General features: G+C 44.0%; 1 long non-coding RNA gene across 12 annotated transcripts in view; it reads right to left on the bottom strand.

The window, feature by feature from the left end:
* Nucleotides 1–3,879: 3,879 nt before the first annotated feature.
* The window catches only part of LOC132330471 (uncharacterized), a 52,364-nt gene continuing 45,866 nt past the window's right edge, over nucleotides 3,880–10,377 (bottom strand). For all 12 annotated transcript variants that reach the window (XR_009487328.1, XR_009487323.1, XR_009487330.1 and 9 more), the window contains 2 exons: nucleotides 8,420–8,563; nucleotides 3,880–5,202 (listed from right to left, as the gene is read on the bottom strand). This is a non-coding gene — a long non-coding RNA (uncharacterized LOC132330471). The remainder of the gene's footprint in view (nucleotides 5,203–8,419; nucleotides 8,564–10,377) is intronic.

Raw genomic sequence — 10,377 nt, 5'->3', positions numbered from 1 at the left:
TTTTGCATGGAAAAGAGTGTGCCTGGCTGATGCATCTGACTAGATATTGACATGAGGGAAAAGAGACCATATTTACATTAACCAGTGTGTGAAAGTAGTCCAATGATGGCATGATAACTGTGCTTGTATTTATGGATTCAATGAGTTTGTAAATAATTCCAGATCCCCAAACTCTTGGAAGTGCAGATCAGTCTTGATCAGCTCATTGTTGTTGTGCTCAGTATGCTCTGCCTCAAGTCAAAATCCCCTGGCTATGGACAGACACCTTCTTCACAGTCAGATGTGCAGGTAGGTATTTTGACAGAACTGCTTGAGACAAGTCAGATCAGCAGTTCTGCCAGTAAAATCTTAGAGATGTAACTTGCAAAGGAGGGACAGGGCAAAACATTCTTCCAGCAACTGTGTCCAAAAGGTAAATCAGCCAGGAGTATAGTGACTACAATATTATATTGACACTTACACCAGTGAAGGTCACCTTGGGCCACTCACTTCACACCACATCTCAGACTTGATCTCCATACACTCTCCATGTTGTTATTATGTATCAAATATAGTTATGCAAATATAAATATGCATCAAATATATATTGGCTTAGTTTATGTAGTCTCTAAGAGTACTATCCCTGTTGCACAGGCACCTTTGTTAGTATAAAACTTTTCTTTACTGACCAAGTAAAATATATTCCTCTAATATATTTATTTATGGATTTTTAAAAGAATTTATTTGTTTATACTTAAATAAATATTTCCAACTTAGGGTTAAGCTGTGCCACTCTATATCCATACAAACTACTATGTGTCCGTTCTCACAGCAAGCTTTTCTACTGGTGTTTGGAAAAGTGCACCTGCTGAAGCAGCCCAGTCCGTGGCTGTGGTGGCTATAAAGCTTCAATATTCCTCCCAGTAAAGGCTCCCCTGCCTTTTTCACCCATACTGCGGAACAAAAGAAACATATCTCAATGCCACACAAGCTTTTCTCCTTCACTCCATGTTTTCATCATCAGTGAACATCCTTTGGATCAAAGATTCTTGTTTGATCCCAGGAAAAGGTTAACAGTGTCAGGAGTGCTTAGGCAGTTGCTCCAAATGGGCTACCTAGGGGTGCACTACAAATCAAATCAGGCAACGGATCCCCTTTTTTTTTTAATAAAAACATATTTTTATGGTTTTTTTCTTGAAACATTTTTTCAAGCCAGCTGCAGCTGCATCCTCCATCTCCTCAAGCCACAGCCTGAATTAGCATCCATTTAAATTAATAAGACAGATATCCCAAGTTTTATGTTTCATGCTTACAGCCAAGCTGAGCAGATGTGATGCATGTTTACAAATGCAGAGACATTTTGGGAGTTGCCCTGTTTGATGTCTGGACTTGTTTTGTACACACTCCTCATATTGCTGAGAGTTCTTGGAGGAGGATCCTTCCATGGTGACTTTACTAAATGAAATAAAATGAAGCCTCCTTCTGTTTAAGTCAAAGAGAACTTGGCTTAAAGCTTTTTTTCTTCCTTTTTTTCCCCAGTTGCAAGATATCTCTTTAGCCTATATCTAACTGTGTCATCAGTAATTAGGCATGTAAAGGAAATCAATCTCAGCAGGGATGTAAGATTCAAAACCTGCCAGCAAGCAGTAGATAACAACTCTTTTTAAGCACAAGCTCTTCAAAAATTATGCTTATTAGTGGAATACAGTCTCTGAGTCAAATTCCCAGATAACCTAACAATAATTAATTTTGTTGAAAAGAATAAGCCTGAATTGTTGTGCTGACCATAGGAATACAAACTGCTAAGATAAAGCAGACAGAGTTCCTCTAGGCTGGGAAGTATGAACAGCAGTGTGACAATTGTGAGGAGGGACAGCAATGTAAAAAACAAAAATACCAACAAAACCCACAAAAACCTCCTAACAGAAATTTAGGCCTTACTGTCAGCCAGTAAGGAACTCTGTTCCCGTTAGCCTGGAGATTCACAGCGTCCTGACCAGGTGCAAACTACAAGGACCACTTTGGGGAAATTCCAGTGGTTGTTTGCATCAAAAAGTTTTCTCTGATAGTTACTGGAGCTAAGATTTCCCACCCAAGCAGACAGGAAAACATGGCAAAGCACAGCTATTTTGTGATCATACATGTACTTCCATATCTCTGTAGACACACAATCACATGCAAACACTGAGGTCAAATGTGGAGCTGGAAAGAGGCAGTGTCCCTTCTCTGGGTAAATGTCTGCACACATAACATCAGGTTCAAACACTGAGGTGATGTAAATTGGAAATGCTTTGTTTAAGTCAATAGGGTTAGGCCATTTGATGCTCATCCAAAATATCTTCTCTAAGTATGTAGGCAGGCCATGCCCTAAATCTGAGAAAATCCCCTGAGTCAGAGGTAGTTTACAAATAATCAATTTTACTCATTTTTTCCTTCCACCTGGAGCCCATTAATCCATAAAATTTGGGAAACAATGAAAACCCACTGCAGTGATTATTAGATTTTGAAAAGTCCTGCATTCAGCAGTTGGAGTTGGAGTTACTTCCAGGAGTTAGATTAACTAAGTTGCTCTAGCAACACAGTTCTTGAGATGCAGTCGGCAAACCAAGACTACAAAAACAAAGAACCCACAAATCAAGTCTACAAGAACAGGCAGCTAGTTCCATTGCTTCTGACAGCAAGGTAGTTTAAGCCCTGCTTTCACTTGGCCCTGTGTGTCCTTAGTGATTTTGAAACTGGGAAGGACCTATTAGATATGTTGAATTGGGGTACTGCCAGTAGCTATTGCTTTCAAGACCTTTACACAGTGAGATGGGAAGAATGTGTCCATGAAATAGATACTGGAGCCTGTGTGTTTGTGCATGTGTGCGTCAACTTCAGAAGGAAAAAGGCCTGAATGAGTTAGATCTGTAAACTTAGATCCCTTTGGGAAAATTCCTCCTCCAGAAACCTTCTACTTTTTCAGAAAACACACATTCTTATTATTCCAGCTCTCTCATATACTTTATAATTCTGACATGCAGTGAGATCAGTGTCTACATTGGCAAGAAGGACTACTGCAATTATGGCACAAATGAGGAATAAAACATCAAGACTGCTGCACAGATACACAAACTGATGTATAGGAAGGTTTAACATTCTGCTTAACATTCACAAATAAGAGTGCAGGTGTACCCAGATACATCTCTATTTGCTTTTATAGTTTTCACTTAATCACTGTATTTAGTCAAAATTCTTCTATATCACAGAAAGAGGCACTTGGAAGACACTTGGAAGTTGAAAGGACATCACAACACTTTGCCTGTCCATTTCCATCCTGCATCCATACCCTGTGAGTTCAATTCCACCTCCACGCTGGGCTGAAGTGGAAGGTAAACCAGCTGCCACTCCAGAGCATCACTCTGATAGGGAGGCAAAGACATTTGTGGATGGAGAGCAGCTCAGAAGACACAAAGCTGACCACTGGTCACGCTGCATTGCTTGCTGCACCCCTGGACCCTGTGCCACTCCCAGACTTGCGTTGTAGCAGGCTCTGAGCCCTTTTATCAGCCCTGACCCCCAGAAACTGCCTGTCTTTGTGATTTTAGAGCTCCCTGCTCACTCCACAGCTGGTAAAGGAAGCAGCCAGGCATCTGGAACAGTTGTCAAGTCCCTATTGCCCTCCCACGGAGCGGGGCGTGCCCTCCCATCCATTTGCTCTCTGGGCCAGGAGTGTGGGAGGGGACAGGGGTCCTTCCCCACACAGCAGCCATGGCAGCTGGGCTCAGCTGGGAGGCGCCTGCAGCTCCCAGGTTCAACCCCTCCACATCCAGCAACTGGAATTTCTCAGATGAATGCTCCTGCCCTGGAACTCACTCCCCTTGGCAGCTGCTCAGACCTTGAGCCCAATAACCTTCAGGGCACCGTACAAATCTCATTCATTTTATTTAACCTTTGATTAACTGGGTTTCTTCTACAATTTTCTCTGGGATTGAGGCCTCCATGGCAAACAGGAGTGAGAAACAAACTTCTTAAGTTTTTCTGCTTAAGACAGCAGGGGGACAAAGTACCCCATGCTATCTAAACCAAAAACCAGTACTGAAATGTGTACAAGAAAACAACCTTAACATTGATAAACCTAAAAACACCGTCTGTAATGAGTTGACTGCCTCTGCTTGTCTCTTTGGTGAAGAAAACATTTCAGACACAGAGCAGAGGTATAGCAAAGGGCCGAAATAAAATGCAGAATTAATATATTTTTTTCTTTAATTTTTAAAAAACCTGCTATGCTAAGGATGCAAGGAAAGTATTTCTTTCCTCTCTGAGCAATTGCTAGAGCTGCTGCAGAGCCATTTTGCAATTGGGAATACAAAAGAAGGTGGTTTATCAGGCAGTCAAGCAATGGGTATGATGAAAGTCTGAAGACTCTGGTGCTGCCACACGCATGATCCCTGGTGCTGCAGCTCACCCAGTCTCTCTTTTTTTTCCAAGTCATTATTTTGTCATGAAGTTTCTGAACTCCTTGCCTGTGGTTTCAGATCATCTCCTGCCTCAAGTGAAGGGACTGCCTCGGGGAAAGACAGCCTAGCTAAAGGCTCATGTCCTAGTTGCCAGAATGAAGTAGGGGAGGGGAGAAGTTTAAGGGATTTTAATGTGTTCCCTGTAATTTGACAGTTATTAATCATGTTCCAGCTCTCTTAGTGCCTCCAGCTGCTTCATAACTTGTTATGTACCTGCAGAACTCCAAGGGTGTCTATGGAGCTTCATAAGGTGAAAGGGAAAAACCCTGAGTTGTTCCCAAAGCACTTCAAAATTAATTGGCTAGATTGTGGTGTTGAGGTTTGTTGAGCTTTTTCAAAAATCCTGACAATTTCTGTGGCCCAAAGCAGGGTAGAGCTGACTTTCAGAGTCAGCGTGGTTGGAGCACATTGCAGTTCCTCAAAGATAAGAGAGAGAATCATTTCACACTTCGCCCGGATTTGCAGTAACACTGGAGGTACGTGAATCACACTGATAAATGTTGCAATGCACAGCGGACTCCTGATTCAAAGTCTTCCCTTTATGAAGCTTTCCTATCTCTAAGAGAGTATGATGTAGCTCTTGGGTAGATCCCAGATGTGGGATCTCGCTTCAGCACAAACCACACTGAGACCTTTGTGGCAGAGATGAGTCCTCTCTTCCTGGCCAGATGGTGCAAACACAGCTCAAACCCGCTCCTCTCCTTTGGGCTGGACCCAATGAGACCTGGAAAAAAGAAGAAATGAGCACTACAGCTTTTTGTGCCTCAGCCACAGAAAAGGACAATCTGTGCAAGGCTAACACCTGTTAACCCAACCATTAATGGTCCATACACTGGGCTTTCAGCTCTGCATATTTTCAGTTTGATCCCCGGTAAGGCAAGGTAGCGTTCACCACAGATATGGCCCCAATATTTTGGGGGAACCAGGCAAAACCCTGTGACTTCAGAATCTAGATCTGCATCCATATTTTGTAGCTACTGCTCAGCCCTGCTTTGCATTAACAGTTTTGGAAAACACCATCACAAGAAGAAGGGGAAAACAAAAGTTTCCTACTCTGGTGATGAAGATCCCACTTGGGAAATCACCTACCCCACTACTCCTGCGAACAAGACGCCAGGCATAAATATTTCACCCAGCTGAAAGTAAATACAGATCCTTCTGCTAAACCTTCAGCTCCAGACAAACAGAAAAAGGCTTAAATGAAGGTGTGAGACCAAAAATGAACTTCAGCAGCATGAGTAGGCACAGTGCTGGGGAACACAGGGAAGCAGAGGTGAAATCATTTAGCAAGAGTACATGGTGGGAATTTGAGTGACTCATGGGAGCAGCAGCTTTCATTATTTCAAACCATTGAAAAACACCCTTGGTCCCCACACCGGGGTGTGGCTGCGCATATTGAAGTTGTCTCAGGTTTCAAGTGGTGGAGGCATCAGTGGGGCATCTGGGTGCCCCTGGGACTCCTCCCTACCCCTTGATTCCCAGGCAGAGTGGCAGGATCTGCACAAGCTCTGGAGGGCTGCCTGCATTCCTGATGTTTCAGCCAAGCCGTGTGGCGGGGAAGGCAGCCCCCTGCCCGGGGTGCACCCCCGTAAGGATACACTGGCAAGGGGATCAGCCTGTGTGCTGCTGTGAATTCAAAACTTTGATCTTCCATCTACTGAAAAAAAGTGAAGTGGTGGGAAGGATAGGGAGGGGAGAGGAGGTCACAGAGCATATAACCACCCAGAGATATTGCCCACCACCTGGGAATCCCCTGAGCATGGGAGAGGGCTCCTTTGCCAGAAAGCTCAGCCAGCTGTTTTCCCAAAGGGCTCATTGGGGTTACAAGTATCTACACATAACAAGGAGCATCTTTTAGCCTGCTCTGCTTTATATTAAGGACTTAGTAAGCACTTTCTTAATCCATTTAGTGACATCTTTCCTTCATTTCCCAAAGCCGGTCACCCACTGAAATTACTGACCTTAGTAAACAACAAAAAAAGAGTACCATTCTTTTCGCAGAAAAGCTTGGCATTAGTTCCCACTAACAACTGCAGAATCCTTATGGAAGAAGCCAATTAAGCAATAAAGCACAATAAAGTACAGCCTATTACACTAACATAATAATTCACACCTACAGTATTGCTACTAGAATCACACCTGCAGTGTTGCATAAAGCCAAAAGCCAGGAACTGTTAAAACAAGCTAGCCAGTTTATTATTACAATATAATTTCTGCCTGGGGATACACTGCAGAAAAGATAAAGTATTGGTATGTGCTCTTATTAGAGTGTGAACAAAAATCTGGGGTTTAAAAGGGAAATGAACAGTGGTTTAATAGCAAAGTCTGATGGAGCTTGATTAATTTCAAACTATACAAAGCCAAATGCTGAAAATTAGCTAGTGGGGTGGGAGTCTGCAGCAGAACAGGAAAGGAGTGGATGAGGTGGCACCATGGCATCTTGCATCTGGTCTGTGGCCTGCTATCATGGGGCAGATATTTAGCTGACCTTAACTGAAGGACCTCATTGAAGCCAACAGAGCTATTATGTACATAGAGCTAGCTGCTGGGCTGGAAGTAATTTGATAGAAAAAAAATTAAGTGCTTAGTCTAAGTATCTAGCATGCTTTCCTTTGAAACATCCCCCAGCGATAACTATCATAATTATACTTCCTCGCTCAGGTTAGTTGCAGAGGAATTAGGCAGCCATCACCCATTCTTGCTCTGTGAAGAGTTTCAGCTGTGTTAAAGGGATGGGACATGGCACTACTCAACCAGCAGAAGGTCATCCCATTCCTAAAGCACTCCCAAACAAGGAAGAACTACAAACTAAAAAGATGCAGACAGTAGAGACCCCTCTCTTATGGCACTCCCCAGATTCTTCAGAAAACAAAACAAAGGTGTTGTTTTCTTACAGCATGAATGGGGCTGGATGTTCCCATTTCCCTTGGTTATGACCCTAATTGGATATAAATGAGGGAGTAGTGCTCTGGTATTTGGAAAGTACCTTGTCCATTTAGAACTGTGGCTGGCCAGAGAGCAGATGTAGCCTGCTCCTGCTCCAACACCTGGCAGGTTCTGTGGGCTCAGGGGGGAGCTGAATGCTGGCACTCAGTCTTAGTGCACCTGTAGCAGTGCCTGAAGCTGCCCCTGCCATTACAGGCAAAATAAAGGCACTGCCCATTCCCAGGCACTGGCTAAGAAACCTGCTCCTTACTGTGGGCTCCCTTGGCAGGCTGGAGCTCTGTGGGCTCCCTTGGCAGGCTGGGGCCCTGACTAACAAGCCCTGCAGCTTTTGTGTCTCCTCATGGCCCTGATGGCCCGAGGCCAGTCACCTCAGCCCTGCTGTCACATCCTCCTGCTGCCTGGCCTCCCTGGCCTCGGAGTTCCTGGCTGCCTGACGAGCCGCCACAGGAACAACCTTCCCTTCCCACTGCTCGGACCTTGTCCCCAGGTGCCCCTGGGCAGTGATGGTCACACCAGATCTGCTGTGTGGAGGCTGCAGCCGCCGTCCCTGGTAACACTTTAACTCTAAGCAGCCAGGCAGGCAGGTGAAAGGTCAGGTGGTCCCTGCATTGCCCTGCTGACAGAGTCCATTTCCCTGGTGGGGCACACCAAGGTCCCACGTACAGTCAGCCTCCTCAGACCGGGTGTCCATCCTGCCCACCTCCCAGCCTGCATTCTGGATCCCCAAGAGTACCTTTGGGACAACAGCCAGGCATGATGCTTGCCCACCACCAGATGCAGAGGACTGGAGGGCGCTTGACCTCAAGCCATGTCCCTGCGCCCTAGGTGGCCCCTCAGATCTCCAGACCATGCCAGTTTCCAGGAGTCCATGTGTGACAAAACCCAGGGATCCAGGCACTCCCTGAGGAGCGGAACATAGAACCTGGTGGAAACCCCATAAATTACAGCCCACAGAGTTATTCAGGATTACCACTAATTAGTAATACAAACCTTACCCTCTGTGATTTCCATGGAGACTCGGTGGCCCCAGCCTCCACTGCTTCTCTTTGGAGCTGAGAAGTTATCAGGGGCACTTCCCTCAAAACTGGGTTGAATTGCAACATTTTTCTGTGGCAGTGTTTGCTTTGGTCTGAGGATTTCTGTGTGCAAAACAAACAAAACAAAAAAAAAACTAAACCCAAAACATGACAAACAAGTAGATAATTTCTAGGAACAAATTAATGTGTTTAGGGACCAAGTTGGAAGAAGGGGGTGAGAAAAAAAAAACAACAGTGAGGGACTTTAGAAATGCCTGGAACATGCCCAGTGCTTGTCCTAAAGTGAAATGGGGTGAAAAAGGGTCAGATCTTTTTCTTTCAAATTTGTATTCTACCTGTTTAAGTGGCTCCTTGAAATCTTGTAACAGCCAAAAGTGTGTTTCACTGCCCTGAAGTAAAAGTAATCTGGTCTTCCTCTGCTTTTTTTATGAAACATCCCTTTACAAAGGTATATGCTGTGCTCTATTCAGCTCCCAAGCTGCACTACTGAACTACCACACATACCTACAATTTATTCTAAAACCTAGGAATACAGGGGAAGGGGAGTGACACTGTACCCTCCATTTTTGTTTGGGTTTTTTTGGGGGGGTTTTTTTGTTTGGTTGGTTTTTTTTTTGTTTTAAAGAAGCCATTTCTAAAGATGTGGCAAGGGGAAAAAAAGAGCACAGAAAGACACATTTTATATTAAAACCAGATGTGGAAAGGGGGGAAAAAAATTAGGTTGGTGCCAACCGGCATCAAGGAGAATTTTTTGTGTTTGAGCTTCGGAGCTGAATCTGCAGCACGCCGTGCCACATGCTGATATCCGCCAGTGTAATGACTACGGCATCTCAGCAGCATAACACTCCTGCCAGCAGAGAGAAGGCAGCTGTAAACTAAAATCAACCTCCTCTCTCTGTCTATTATGGTATAACCTTTTGGACAGTTAGTGAAAACTGGAGCAAACTGTGCTGCCGTCCAAACTTCAGACCCATTGAAAAGCCTGCCTTGGCCCCAGGCCAAAGTCCAGTGTTTTATTACCAGTCTCATGTCTTTCTCTCCCTTGCCTTCCATTACCCACTTATTTTCTTTAGCTTTTTATTAAAAAAAAAAAGAAAAATAAAAAGAAAATAAGTATCCTCATAGTACAACTATCTTAACAAATTCTGGTGCATGTCACAGACCTCGTTAATTGATTCCACATCCAAAACAGAAGACTTGGGCTATTTTTGTTGTTCAAAGCTGTACATTGGCCAACATCCTCTGCATATAATTAACCCCCTATTTCCATGGAATCTCTGCATTAACTTATTACAGACTCGGCTGGTAATGAACTCCCGGGAGAAGTCCACACACAAACATTGGCCATTGGCTTCGCTGCCCACGTGGATTAAACAAAAATTAATCTCATCTATTTGGTTATTCATTTGGTGTCTTTAAATTGGAGGCATTTTTCTGCTTCGTTTGATGCACACAAAGAAAGAGGGATCTGGCTACTGAACTTTATCCAGAAACATCCATGTGTGGAGCAGATTAATGGGAACTTTTCATACCCATAATAGCTTTACAGCAGCGAAGTAGAACACGCAGTTCTCCCTGGGTGACTATAATGCTCTGGGAGACAGGGAAAACAAATGTGGCTAGAAGATAGTAATGTTTTGCTCATCAAGTGCTGGATAGTTTAGACATCATTAAAGTGACGTGTTTAGAACTGAACCTGGGAGGAAACTCACATTTTGTTAATGTGGGGGTTTTTGTTTTGCTTTGTTTTGTTTTGTTTTGTCTTTTGTGGTGCACTCAAACTTTTGGACACTGAAATAAAAAGAAGGATGTGACAGATAGAGATGTCCCAAAACAGCTGCTGGTATCAAGTGACCACATGTAAAATGGTAAAAGGGAATTGACAGGCAGACTAGTAAGGAAAAGAAGTGGAAGCA

This window comes from Haemorhous mexicanus, chromosome 1, assembly GCF_027477595.1.
Source record: "Haemorhous mexicanus isolate bHaeMex1 chromosome 1, bHaeMex1.pri, whole genome shotgun sequence".
In the NCBI taxonomy this organism is placed as follows: Eukaryota; Metazoa; Chordata; class Aves; order Passeriformes; family Fringillidae; genus Haemorhous; species Haemorhous mexicanus.
The sequence above is the reverse complement of the archived record's forward strand: the minus strand, read 5'-3'. Positions and strand labels throughout refer to the sequence as shown.